Raw genomic sequence first — 15445 nt, 5'->3', positions numbered from 1 at the left:
ACTTGGCGGGTCTTATATGTAATGGTCACACAGGCAATTTTTACAAAGTCTACCTTGGTGACTTGACTTGTGCGTGTGGTGTCGCTGTAAGAATAGCACCACCCCCTCTCTTCCCGTGGGTGTCGTAAAAGGCGACTAAGGGATTCATCGACCAGTGGACGGGCAGCAGCGTCCTACTGAGTACCTACCATCATACTGCGATCGCCAACCCGCATGCCAAGCGTGGCGATTATGGCAATATCCCCCCAAATGAATTTACACCCAAGGCCCCGGCCCCCAGTCCCCGGCGGCCCCGCTAGTCTTGATCATGGTAGCGGTCATGGAAACGGCGGGGCAGGGGGTGCGAAGAATCTCCGGGTAAGACCAGGCTACCACAAACGACGACCACTGGCCCTGGCAACATACAACGTTCAAACACTGCGGACCGACGAAAAGTTAATTGAACTGGAGGAAGAGTTGAGCAGATTGCACTGGCATGTCGTGGGATTATCTGAAGTCCGAAGAAAGGGGGAGGACTCGATAGTCCTGAAATCGGGCAATCTGCTTTACTTCCGGGAGGGCGATCAACTGTCCCAAGGCGGTGTCGGGTTACTCGTCCACAGGTCCCTTGTGAATAATGTTATCAAGGTCGAGAGCGTGTCGACTAAGGTAGCGTACCTGATACTCAGAATTACCAAACGGTATTCATTGAAGGTCATCCAAGTGTACGCTCCAACTTCGACGCACTCCGACGATGAGGTTGAGGCTATGTATGAGGATATCTCCAGAGCCATACATAGTACAAAGACTCATTATAGCGTTATCATGGGGGACTTTAACGCAAAATTGGGCAAACGAAGCGGTGATGAGCTGAGAGTGGGGCAATTTGGTATCGGTGATCGGAACTTCCGAGGTCAAATGCTGGCCGACTTCATGGAGAAGGAGAACCTCTTTATGATGAACTCCTTCTTCAGGAAGCCGGAACACCGGAAATGGACGTGGATTAGTCCCGATGGTGCCACAAAAAACGAGATAGATTTCATCTTGTCAACGAGAAGACAGATTTTCAATGATGTCTCTGTGATCAATGCCGTCAAAATTGGAAGTGATCACCGGATTGTAAGAGGCACATTGAATCTGAATCTGAAACTCGAACGATCCCGACTGATGAAATCTACGCTCCGCCCTACACCTATACAGATCCAAAACCCCGAAAGCTTTCAGCTAGAATTGCATAACCGTTTCGAAAGCCTTGGTGACTGCGTTGACGTGGACGATTACAACAACAGGTTCGTGGAAACTGTCCGTGCGGCTGGGTCTAAGCACTTCAAAACCCGCCGCGCAGAAAGAACCGGAAAAATATCTATCTCTACCCTCAAATTGATGGATGAAAGGCGAAGTATGGTCCTGCAGTCTCCGACTGACGCTTCTCAGTATCGGCAACTTAGCAGGCAGATCTCTAAGTCCTTGACTCGTGACTTACGCCACTTTAACACAAATTGTGTAAAGGAGGCTATTGAGAGAAACAAGGGCTCAAAAGTCTTTAACAGGGATCTGGCTGCCGGACAGAGCCAGCTGACGCGACTTAAGACGGATGACGGCAGGATCGTTTCGTCTAAACCCGAACTTTTGAGGGAAATTGAGAAGTTCTATGGACAGTTATACACGACAACACGGGCACCTGTTAACAACACGGCGAAAGACCCTAGAGCCAAATTAACCCGACACTATACCGAAGATATCCCGGACGTCAGCCTGTACGAGATTGGTATGGCTCTTAAACAACTTAAAAACAACAAGGCGCCGGGCGATGATGGAGTTACTGCTGAGCTTCTGAGGGCTGGAGGTAGACCTGTTCTACGAATCCTCCAGAAGCTATTTAACTCCGTCATCCTCGAGGGCAAAACGCCTCAAGCATGGCAAAGGGGTGTAGTGGTTCTGTTCTTCAAGAAGGGAGACAAATCGCTTCTGAAGAATTTCAGACCCGTAACACTGCTGAGCCATGTTTATAAGTTGTTTTCGAGAGTCATCACGAATCGTCTCGCGCGCAGGTTTGACGACTTCCAGCCTCCCGAACAAGCCGGGTTCCGAAAAGGCTTCAGTACCATAGACCACATTCATACGCTGCGGCAGGTAATTCAGAAGACCGAAGAATACAATCTGCCACTTTGCTTGGCGTTTGTGGACTATGAAAAAGCCTTTGATTCGATCGAGACGTGGGCTGTGCTACAGTCTCTCCAGCGGTGCCAAATTGACTATCGATATATCGAAGCGTTGAAATGTTTGTATGAAAACGCCACTATGTCAGTTCGCCTCCACGACCAGAATTCGAAGCCTATCCAACTGCAGCGAGGTGTCAGACAAGGCGATGTCATATCGCCAAAGCTGTTTACCGCTGCGTTGGAAGATGTCTTCAAGCTTCTGGACTGGAGCGGGCTGGGCATCAACATTAACGGCGAGTACATCAATCACCTTCGATTTGCCGACGATATCGTGGTCATGGCTGAGACCCTGGAAGACCTTAGCAAAATGCTTGAAGACCTCAGTAGAGTCTCACAAGGAGTAGGTCTTAAAATGACCATGGACAAGACGAAAATTATGTCAAACGTCCATGTCGTACCTGCTCCCGTAAAAATCGGAGATTCTACACTCGAAATTGTCGATCACTACGTATACTTAGGGCAAACTATCCAGCTAGGTAGATCCAATTTCGAGAAAGAGGTCAATCGTCGAATCCAACTCGGATGGGCAGCGTTCGGGAAGCTCCGATATATCTTTTCGTCCAAATTTCCGCAGTGTCTCAAGACGAAGGTTTACGACCAATGTGTGTTGCCAGTGATGACTTACGGAACAGAGACGTGGTCGCTAACTATGGGCCCCATCAACAAGCTCAGAGTCACTCAGAGGGCAATGGAGAGGGCTATGCTCGGAGTTTCTCTGCGTGATCGAATCAGAAATGAGGAGATCCGCAGAAGAACCAGAGTGACCGACATAGCCCGAAGAATTGCGACTTTGAAGTGGCAATGGGCAGGGCACATAGCTCGTAGGACAGATGGCCGTTGGGGCAGTAAAGTCCTCGAGTGGCGACCACGGACCGGAAGACGCAGCGTGGGAAGGCCTCCAGCAAGGTGAACCGACGATCTGGTCAAGATCGCGGGAAGGCATTGGATGCGAGCAGCGCAGGACCGATCGTCGTGGAGATCTTTGGGGGAGGCCTATGTCCAGCAGTGGACGTCTTCCGGGCTGCGATGATGATGATGATGATGATGACCTTGGTGACTACTGAATAAGATTTCTTCTTGTCTGCTTTCACGCAACGCATTTCTCTACGACACCGTCATAGAGAAATGCGTTCTCCCTGAAGACTGCAGCGAAACAGACTAAACAACACATTATATGTATTATATATATCACTTTATTACACTTTTTAAACACAAGATGTTTTTTTATGGATGATAATTGAATGGTTCACCTGCCTGCGCTAACGGTTTATGCTGACCCATCGTGACAAATTCACCAAGAATTTATCACGATGGTTTCCAGGGGGAATCGCGTGTAGATCAATCTGCATTGGTACATTGCTAGCACTGTGGTCATCAGTCCACATTACTAACAATCCCCTCTCCCCCTTCAAATACATGTTAGAAATTTGGTTTACAAAGTAGGACTAATCTCTCAACGAGATCTCTTCCAGTCAATCCAAAACAGCGTGACACATTGAAAAGTGGTGTGTCACAGAAGTGAAAATAATAAAAGTAAAAAAATACAAACATAAAATGAATAATTGAAATCAAACTTTTTAAAATCACTAGTATCCTGACGACTTAGGCGTAATGCCGGTTAGTCAGGGAGAGAAACACCTCAATGCCTACAATATTCACAATTATCTATCTCTTATTTGTTTTTATAATAATATAAACACTTTCGCTCCAAAACTCCCGCTGCCTACGTTTTATTATCCGTCATCCACCTGTCAATGTCACATAGATTACTTTGGCTCTGGCCTCTGACGTTCCGTTTCAGGTTACATGATTATTGACTTTACCATTTTTAATTAATGGTGCGTCACACGATAGTTAACAGTCGGCCATCCAGCAAAAGTGTCTGGCCCAGACACATAGGTAACTGATGAGCGTAGTCATGCTTATCAAAGGATATAGTGTCTACAGGATCATATAACAAATACTAAACTAAATAAACTAAAGATACACATTACTTTCATAACATTGACTATCTTAGTATACAGTAAAATGTTTACAATCTAAAATCAATACTAACAGAGCTAAGTTTCGGCATGCATTCAGAATGCACAAAATATGACATAACATATATTAATTTACATAATCCAAATCACCCAAAAACATGAACAACCTTTTAGAGTAACAAACAATTATTTGGCGGTGATTGACTTCTATGAGTCAGACTGTAACATATCACCATCACAATGTAAGTTTCCGATCTTATGAACATTGCATTTTTTTTTTATACCTCCAAAATAGAACTTGACATTTCTCATCATGAATATTTTAACGGATAAATTTAACATATCACATTACAAAAGGTAAAACTTAATTACCTACATATATAGAGAAAAAAATATAAAGAGAAAGTAATATTCTCGTGACATAAAATTAGAACAAAATCGCTGCCTGCCTTCACCTAACCAATAGAAAATAACAGGTCAATATTATTCAAGTGGTTCTAATACCCTCAATACTACTACTACTATTTTACTTCGACGATACTCTTGATTTACCAGAGAATTATTTTAATATAACATAATTCATTGAATTTCAGTTATGATTTACTTAATAATACCATCAGCTCACTGGTCAAGTAATCTATTGCACCCTTTGAACCCTGTACATTTAGGGGACTATAAATGATTGTAGATACTGATCTCAATTTTCTTTACAACACCAGTTTAACATAAACCAAAACCCAATGTTCCAGATTAATGTGAAATAGAAATAATCTTTATTCAAATAAACTTAATATAAGCACTTTTGAGTAGTCAAGTTTTTTGAATCTATCGCTCATTCGGAACGCAGATTCATCACAAGAAGAACAAACAAGAACCCTGTGTGTTGCTCTTTTAGATAAATATTGATTTACTTATATTTAATTAACAACAAGGATTAGGCATGCGGCAATCAACATAAAAACCGCTACGTACTTAATCTCCGTTCAATCAGACAACATTGACAGCGCTATGAATTTCAAGTGAGATATTTTCTAAGAAACACTGATTTATAAATGATGACATTTATAAATTCTTCAATTTTATAATAAGCTTTTTTTTTTTTTTTACAACGAAAATATTTTATGACACATTTGATTTCTTTTTCTGGCAAATTGAGTACAGACTCTGGGAGTTTGTTGTAAAACCTTGCGCAATTTCCATAAAACGAATTACTAACTTTCGTCAAACGAACGTGAGTTTAGTAAGCCTACTATTCACTTTAAAATATAAAGTGAATAGTAGGCTTATATGAATAGTAATCGATGGTATTCGTAGCCACTTCGGCCATCCAACGTTATCGAAGGGCCTCATTCGATATTATCATAACAGTTAACATCGGGTAATATAATAAAATTAAAATCATATAAAATTTAGTTTGAGATAATTTACATACTTAAAATATGAAAGTTGCCACTGACAACTACACATTACATTTCAACATCATGAATTCAGTCTTTGTTATATTTTTCCGCCTTAAGTTGTATCACTTAATTTTTCACACCAGGTACTAGTCAGCATCTCTGCAAACACGGCTGCCTAGCTAATTAGTGAAATACCTGTTAAAACAAAACATTAAAAAATGCCACCGCTTGCCCACTATGGCTACGGTCTCAACAGATCTGGATTTTATTAGACTCAGCCACCGCTTGCCCGCACAAGGAGCTACGGCCTCAAACTGGTCAAATTCTCATTAGACTCAGCCACCGCTTGCCCACACAAGGAGCTACGGCCTCAAACTGGTCAGATTCTCATTAGACTCAGCCACCGCTTGCCGCCACAAGGAACTACGGCCTCCAACTGAAACACATCAAATATTTAACAACTGGTCATTTTCTCAATGAGGCATTCACCGCTTGCGCACGCAAGGAGTTACGGCCTCCAACTAGTCATATTCTTTATGGTACTATGCTATTTTTACTTCAGTCTCAAGTGCTCTACATTGCAACTCAACTATGGGTTATATGCACTCCCATCAAATTTTACTATTACTTTTTATTCTATTACATTTCTTTAAGAACTGGATTTCCTGGTTCCATTTTACTATTTCTCCAACGCTAAAGCGTTGGAGAAATAGTAAAATGGAATACTAAGGACTTTATAACATTTAATCATAAGTTAATTCAATTTAATTATGTACCATATTCGAATTATATATCTGGTTGATATATATCTACCAATTTCTGAACGAACTTGCAATATATTACTACCACATACTCTACTCCTATTATTATCTACCAAATCTTGAGTAGCATCAACAAAAAGCGAGTCGTTCGTTGTACGTCGCATTGAGCACACGCGGATCCCCATTTTCTCCGTGAACTAACGTATACGGAACCATCAGCCGCGATCTCAGCGCAATCATCTCATCAGTATATCATCAAATCTAAATCACCATCATTTACCTTAAAATCCATAAATCGTATTCATAGTCATATGATTATTATATTAATCTCATAATTTCATCAAAGTATTGCAAATCATTTTTCATTGTCATATCAACCGCCCGTTCTATTAGCCATTTTGCTCATAATTCAGCTTGTCATCGATTGTAACTCATCATTGTATCACTAGCATTCCTTAATCTTTCAGATCTATTCGTTCATGTACAACTCTTCACCGCGTATATTTACCGACTATTTTCCATCGAGGTGTATCAAATTTTACCTTGTGATCGTCCTTACTACAATCTTGCAGTGTAACTATCTTGTACACCTCGAGCGCTTTATTCATAATATTTCTAAAGTGTCTGTATACGGTGTCTGGGTTCTATAAATTAGCACCTCTTCTAATTTCCCATTAATTACAACAGACACATAAAATCAATTCTGAAAGGATTAATTTCAATTTAAACTATTTAGTTAGTACAGTAGTCAATCCGATTTCTCCAAAGGGCGTTCAGCCACACATACAAGTGCATATAGGTGCTCAGACTAATCAATGGAATCAAATGCCCAGCATTTGATTGCGTTGATCATTACTTATAAAAATTTTAACTTCCGTCGTCGTCAAAGACAACGCTTTAAATTTAATTCAATCTTATTTATCTGATCAATATCAATCAAATATTTGAAAACAACATCACCGTTATTATTATAAACTTCCAATCTCTACACCTGTAATTTTGTACAATTCAACATTAAAACACCCTCACTTATTTAATACATCCGTTCTCGTATGCTATGCAAGTGACAACATCAATTCTTATATGTTGATGAGTTCACTATTAAAAGCCTTAGTTAACACTTTTCTTTTACTTCAACTCAACAATTATGTCAAAAGTTACAATGATCTAAATACAACACATCCAATCTCATATTCAAGTCAATTGAGTCAACATGTATACCAACAATTCTTACATGCTCGTTAATTTAGCATTATACGCTTCGATTATACTCTTTTTTTTTTTTTCAACCAATTAAAATCTTAATAGATACAATATCTCAAGATTTAACAAAGGTTAACTAGAAATTAATAAAATTGGCAAAACCATCTACAACAGTAATTTATAACTGTAAACTGTAATCCTTAACAATATTTAACTTTCTTATATCTTAACTTTCATTTATATCCTCTAGTAACTTTTCTTATATATTCCTGGGATTAAATTAACAGATATAGCCTTACTTCCACAACTTATATTCTCTCTCATTTTATTTGCATTGGATATAAAGATCTCTTAAAACAGTTATAGGTTCAATAGGATCCTTTCAACTTAAATCTAGTATACCCATGTACACTTTTCAAAACTTGAATGCTCATACATTTAACAACAATCAATTTACAACTTAGACCATGCAGTATTTATTTTTCATTCTACATATATGCTATTCATAAAGTAGTTTATTATCCATCAGTAAACCATATAAAAATCTTATAAATTACGCCAGTATCCATATTCATAAACCAGCTCGTCCATACTGACTATCCACGTCTCTCTCTATGGAAGTTTGCATCCAGTCTTTTCCTGCTGTTTCCTTTTTTTTCTTATGTCATCTGCTTATCTTTTTTTTCTGCTGTCCTACTTTTCTTTTGTCTGTCGTCTCTGCCATTTTCTTATATATATATATTCTTTGGCTATCACTGGTCTCTTGGCTTATAAATTTTTCATTTCATTATATGGCGTCATACAATCCAATCAATCACAATACTATTTAAATGTTAAATAGACATTACTATATGTATTTATACCTGTACATACGATACAATCTTGTTTTGAATCATTGCTATTTATATATTTTTTTCTTCTATAAATTATACTGATACTGTGCTTGTGAATCACTGTTCATCCCAACGGATACCAACATCTCACTTTCAATCTAAGTTATATTTGCAGTGATTAACTTGTGTTCACAAGATATTGAGGATTTTTCCTATTCTTCTTCTTTTTTTTTTTCTCTCTCTCTCTCTCTCTTTAGTCTCATCCTCTTTGGTAACAAAGTTATATTAAATAAAACAAACCACATGCTTATAAAGGCATAGCATAAAACACCAACAATCAGGAATTCTCATAAATATATAACGGTTGTATAGAATGGGAACGAATTTCATTTCCATGCATGGAAAGTTATGCAGCCTATTAATAACCACATTACCAAGGTCATCAGCAAAGTTTTCTAGAATATCCATATCTCTTTACTTTTCTAACAATCTTGTCTGTCTGTGTCTCATAATTTTCCTCTATAATAATTTTAAAGCTTATGTACTTTGAATATCTTAACATTGCCTCCCACAGAGACTATTTAATAATAACTAATTAATATACAGAAACTTCATTAGTCAAATCATAAAATATTTTATAATCCTGTAGTATACAAATACATAAAAGGTAAGTTACATAAACCATTTAAAAATAGTATCAAATTTTTTCTTTCTCCTCTATTTCACCATATCACAGTTTACATGTATTCACTTAATTCTCTCCCATCTGTCCATACCTATATACAACAAAAGAGTGCTATGCACTCATTTATTTCCATTTTCCTGCCATAATATCTGAATTATAAAGTTTATTATCCAAATTTCACAATTCTAGACCGCACTGTTTGACACAATCCATGTGCTAACTTCAAGATGAGTTCATTATTAACTCATGAATGCTTTAAATCAGTTATTATCATCTTCTGATATACATTTATTTATATTAATATTCAATAATATATTCTATATATTCTATTTTTTTTTTATTATCTGTACTTCACAAATATATAATACAATTTGAATTTAAACAATTATGATTTCCTCCTTGGTTGACATTTCAATTCCAATACAGATTTAACAATGAATCTGTCCACTTTATAGTTTCTTAGTACTGTCATTCTACAAATGACACTAAATAATAAAACTCAATGGATAACTTAAGCTCAGATCCTTGCAGCAAATCTTCAGTTCATTAGCTTATGCAGTACACAAGATTGGACAATATAGCAATACATTGCAATATATTACAATAGTCTATTTTCATTATTGTGATAACAATTGTCTTATGTTGTACATATTCATATTATAAAATCATGACATTTTGTGCAATTTACTGTATGGAGAGTTATAACTCATCAAAAGGCAAATACTCTCACTGTTGCGACTCAATATATATATCCAAACATTCTGTATGTACACAAATATTAACTTATGTCCCAAAACTTTTATTCATATTCATAACACTAATAGTAAATTTAAAGACAAACTTGTTGCTCAAGTATTGTTTAGAAAATTCAACAGGTTTCTTGTACAATCAATAATACAATCAAGAGCCAACAACATTCATTTCTGGCTTTACCAAAAGCTTTTCTTTAGGTTAAAAGACAACTTCATAAATTATAAAACTAAACTAAAGTCAACAGGTCTTTTGTACAATCAAGACCCAACAACATCCATTTCTAGCTTTACCAAAAGCCTTTCTTTAGGTTAAAAGACAACTTCATAGTTTACAAAACTGAACCATGTAAGAATAGTCTTACCTGTAATCTATCACTTTCTAACATGTCACATATTAATTGGGTGCTTATAAATTCCAACAATCACTTACTAAACATTGTCTCAAATGACAAATGTACATAGCTACAGGTACCTGCACAGGACCTTTAAGTACCTTTATTGATCAACAATGGCTGCTAAGGGCCATTCTAATGAATTTCAAGAGAAGCATCAAAGAAGTGAACCAATTGCTCAAACATATAATACATTCAATATGAGCATACATATAATATATAATTCCAGCATAATATGACACCTTTGAGGAATTGGATATCATCTCTAGGTGCTTTTTCAACACATTAATAATCAATATTATATGATTATGATAACCTTGAGGATCCTAATAGATCTCAATTGGATTTTATACTAATTAATAATTAAATAAGGAACTATTAATAATAATAGTTTACAGTTATTCGGTTTTTAACATTGGAGTTTACTACCAATTGTTAGCCATTGCTATATATATATATACATTTATAAAATTCAAAACACAGCAAGAAATAAATATAATAATTGTACTATCAGAGTTAAGTACTATTTTCACTGAGAGCTTCACAGCTAATCATGAGATACCATCTAAAATGTCTTTAATATGTAATATTATGAAATATAACATGTTATGTAGCTTGTATCAGTTTATGTCAACAATATACTGTGTCTATCTATATTAATATGCTTTATTAATTCATTAATAAACACATATCAAAGTATCAACCAATATAATATATATATATGTCAGTACCTCAATTTGGGAATATAACCACAATCAAGACATATACCTGGACTATGCCTGTGATTGTCATTTATCTGAAATGGGATCATCAAGCATATATGTGTACCTATGTAAAGAAATAATAACAATTCTTCAATTCAATTCACGTAGAACAAACACACAAAACTGAACAGTAAGTTTGACTAATTTACTGTGAATTAGCAACAAACTCAGCAATACCATTACACTGTTTATATGTATAACATGGTATGTGTTCTCATGTTCAACCTGTATGTCAACATAGTTAATGTAACTGTTTCTAATCTGTTGATATCCTATCATACTCTATCATAGGCATTAATAATATAACAATAGTTACTCTGTATTTTAAACTAATTAGATATCCATGTTGTTTTATACTTAATGTATTCATAATACTTCTTTCTTAGGTATATTGTATACCTCAATATCGTGCTACATGTCATGTCATTACTCTCGCAAGTTATCGTACATACTAAATCTATTTAATATGTAGAAATCAATTCATCCAAAAGTTCAATAAAACAAGTGAGATACTGCGTTTAATGGTATGCGTGTTATTAACGTAAATTCACTTACCACAACTTCTTCGTTCTTCGTTCCGTTTCAGGTTACATGATTATTGACTTTACCATTTTTAATTAATGGTGCGTCACACGATAGTTAACAAACTATATGAATTAAAATGTTTAAATTTTCTAATTTTTATATTTGTTTTTGCATTTCCATATTCTTTTACCAAACATAGACGTAAAATTAAGAAAATCACGGGCACTTACCACATTTTATTTGTTTTATTGATATCTCGATAATTCGGAAGAGTTACAACCGCCATGATCACGGGTAAACTGAAGAGCAGCGGGTAGATGGTAAATAAAATGTTTTGCGGGCACATTCGTCTTAACACTCCCGAAATATCGGGAACTGAACAAAAATAAAACGTGGTAAGATGCCGTTGATTTTCTTACGTATAAATATTGGCCGCATCTTATTTTTTTTTAATCTTAGATTTATTTAGGGACTTTTATCATCTAAATATACCTATATAACTCAAAGGTGACTGACATAGTGATCTATCAACGTACAGCCCAAACCATTGGACGGATCGGGCTGAAATTTGGCATGCAGGAAGATGTTATGACGTAGGCATCCGCTAAGGATTTTGATTAATTCTACCCCCAAGGGGATAAAATAGGGGATGAAAGTTTGTATGAAACTTTGTCAATTTTAAACCGATCGGGCCGAGACTTTTCATGCATAAAGCTACTATGACGTAGGCATCCTCTAAAAAAGCATTTTGATAAATTCCACCCCTAAGGGGATAAATTAACGCGAGCGAAGCCGCGGGTAAAAGCTAGTAATATATATGATAATGCCGGCTCCATCGTATCATATTACTAATCTTATCTTCTACTATACAACGAAAACAAAAACTTTGCTGGCGATGATACATGATCAGATAACATACCAACATCGAGCTGATTCAGTCCAATTTTTTATAGATACAATTCCCATTTATATAGGAATTGTATCTAAAAAAAAAGCACCAGTGGGGATGATAAGATGAACATGAGGTCAGGTCAATTATATCATCGTGGCAAATTCACAGGAATTTACCACGACAGTTTCCAGGAGGAAACGCCGGGAGGTCAACCTGACTTCCAGGCGGACATTTCTAGCAATGTGGTTCTTCTGGCTCGAGCGAGAGCGATTAAATTGGGGCCAATAGAGTGTAGTAGTGTCATTAAGTTTAAAGATTAGAAGTTAAAAAGAAATACAAAGAGTAAGCAGGGCAAAAAATAAAGATACAGTGAGTATAATGAAAGTGTATAATTTGTGCTATCAGAGACAAAAGTAAGTCTTAGCAGCGAGAGGTTTATCTAGAAGGTAAGAGATGGTTGCAGCATTATGTTATCTGTGGTTGCAGTAAAACCATGTAGGGGTAAAAAACACCCCACCTCACAAATAAGACAACGAAATGAGAACTTTGTTGAATAAGAGTTTTTTTTTTTAAACTTAGTCACGTTTATTTATACATAGTTAGTCTTAATAAAAATAAGACAACTGAATACAAGATTCTATAACTATTTACATATGCCTAATCCTTGTTAATGTAAATATAATTAAATCAATATTTATTTAAAAGAGCAACACACAAGTTTCTTGCTCATTCTTCTTGTGATGAAGCTGCATTCCGAGAGGGGGAAGGGGATTGTTAGTAATGTGGACAAATGATCCCTTTGCTAGCAATGTACCATGTCAGATCGACCTCCACGCGGTTCCCCTGGAAACCATCGTGATACATTCACTGTGAATTTGTCACGTTGGGCTAACTGACCTGACTTCATGTTCATCATATCATCCTCCACTGGTGCCCTGCCAGCGTAAACCGCTAGCGCAGGCGGGTGCACCATTCCATTACCATCCATAAAAATAATCTGCCTTCCGAATAAGTGATAAAATCAAAATATGACTATTAAAAAGTGCTTTTAATGAGTTTATTTGAATAAAGATTATTTCTATTTCTATACAACCTTATAAGGTTGTATAGAAATAGAAATAATCTTTAAACGTAAAAAATAAACTGTAACCGTCGCTTATAAGCGACGGTTACCACATACCATCAAGGGTACCGTTACCTCCCTTGCCATTACAATTGCATAAAAAAATCTACATAAATGAATCTTTTCCTTAGCGTTATAGAACCCTAAAACGAAGGCTACATAAAAAAAACCTACGTAAGTATTTAAAACAATATTGCCACAGCTGTACGTCCACAGCTTATAAATTGAAAACAAAAATGTTATATTTATTTCCAAATCAACCACAAAATAATTTGGACGTTTTTTATATAATATACTTTTCTATAAATCTGTCACTATGTTATTTAGATCGTGTAAATTATATTCTATTTTAATTTTTATGGCATTCTTAATACATTTCTGTGCAGGTGGGTAAGATATTTAAAATTTATTATTATCATAAATGACGTAGTGGAGTAACTTGAAACAGCCATGCTGTTGTATAGTTCAAACTTGTGGCGGCGTGGTGCACCGGGTCGATGTGCTCCCTCTAATATGACTATGAGTGCAATGATGGCTGACTCATTCACCAGTATATATTACAATATTATATTATTTGTGATATTACTGTAATTCTGTCAAAAGGAAATCTATACATATAAATCAAATTGCAATGTCTGTTTGTAATATTCAAATAACCGTTTTTTACTACCTGCATATAACTATAAATACGGAACATTCACCAAAAGACCATTTTTTTCAATTTTTGTCTGTCTACCTGTTTGTTCCGGCTAATCTCTGAAATGGCTGGACCGATTTTGACGGGACTTTTTTTGGCAGGTAGCTGATGTAATGAGTAACTTAGGCTACCTTTATTTTAGAAAAATAAAGTTAAATTCCACGCGAACGAAGTCGCGGGTACAGCTAGTAGTTAATATAAATAGAACAGCCCAGTCCCCACAAGCAGTACTCGTTCACGAGTATGACGGATGAGCCAGCCATCACTGCGCTCGATCATATTTTAGGGACCGCAATGTCCCGAGCCACCACACCGCCACATATCTGGACATTTTAGTGAGCATGACTACTCAAGACACTCGATTACGTCATAGCTACTTAGAATTAGCATATGGTAGTTATATTCACACTTTACATAAGAATGCATGCGGCAATCAATACAAAATTAGTTTTATTCATTCATTCATAACAAAGTAACTGACTCCGGATTAATTGTGTTCACCAATAAACAGTATCTTATATTATCATTACTACATAGTGTTCACTTATTTGTTGTCTTCTCGTATCTCCTGGTATGTACATAAGTTGTTATCGATATAATATCGGCTCGTTATGGCTAACGAGCCGATATTATATCGATAACAATCGTCGATAACAAGACGTGGAAAATTGTGGGAAGGCAAATTTCGACGTCTCACGGCATTATTTGATCCAATTAAATGAGTTAATTTTTCAAACATTTTGCCAAATAATGAGGCCAATATTTGACTCGATATAATCAAATATTTGCTCCAATACTGGTTCAAACATTGTAAACAATAATTGGTCAAATATTGTATCCAATATTGGCCCAAATATGGTATCCAATATTGGACCAATGTACCACACATTGATCCAATATTGGAAAACTAACAAAATTGGTCCAAACAGTTGTATCAAATATTGGTCCACGTGTGTATATGTATATATACATATTCGATTGCACGTTACGTAGAAAATGAACGAGTAATTTAGCTTTAAAATTTTTTTTTGTTTCAGCGGAATGCAACGGCGATAATAATGCAACAGGCGGTTGCAGCAACTACTGCGGGAACGAATGCTTCGAAACGCGGGGCCGCTTTTGTCCGGATTTCTGCAAACTGAACGGCTGCCAATGTCTGTCAGGATATCAATACGATACGGTCATAGAGAAATGCGTGCTGCCCATAGACTGCACTGAACCGAGCCAATAACAAT

Source organism: Achroia grisella, unplaced genomic scaffold (genome assembly GCF_030625045.1).
Source record: "Achroia grisella isolate CSIRO2021 unplaced genomic scaffold, CSIRO_AGI_Agris_v1 utg719, whole genome shotgun sequence".
In the NCBI taxonomy this organism is placed as follows: domain Eukaryota; kingdom Metazoa; phylum Arthropoda; class Insecta; order Lepidoptera; family Pyralidae; genus Achroia; species Achroia grisella.
This window is presented reverse-complemented; position numbering follows the sequence as displayed.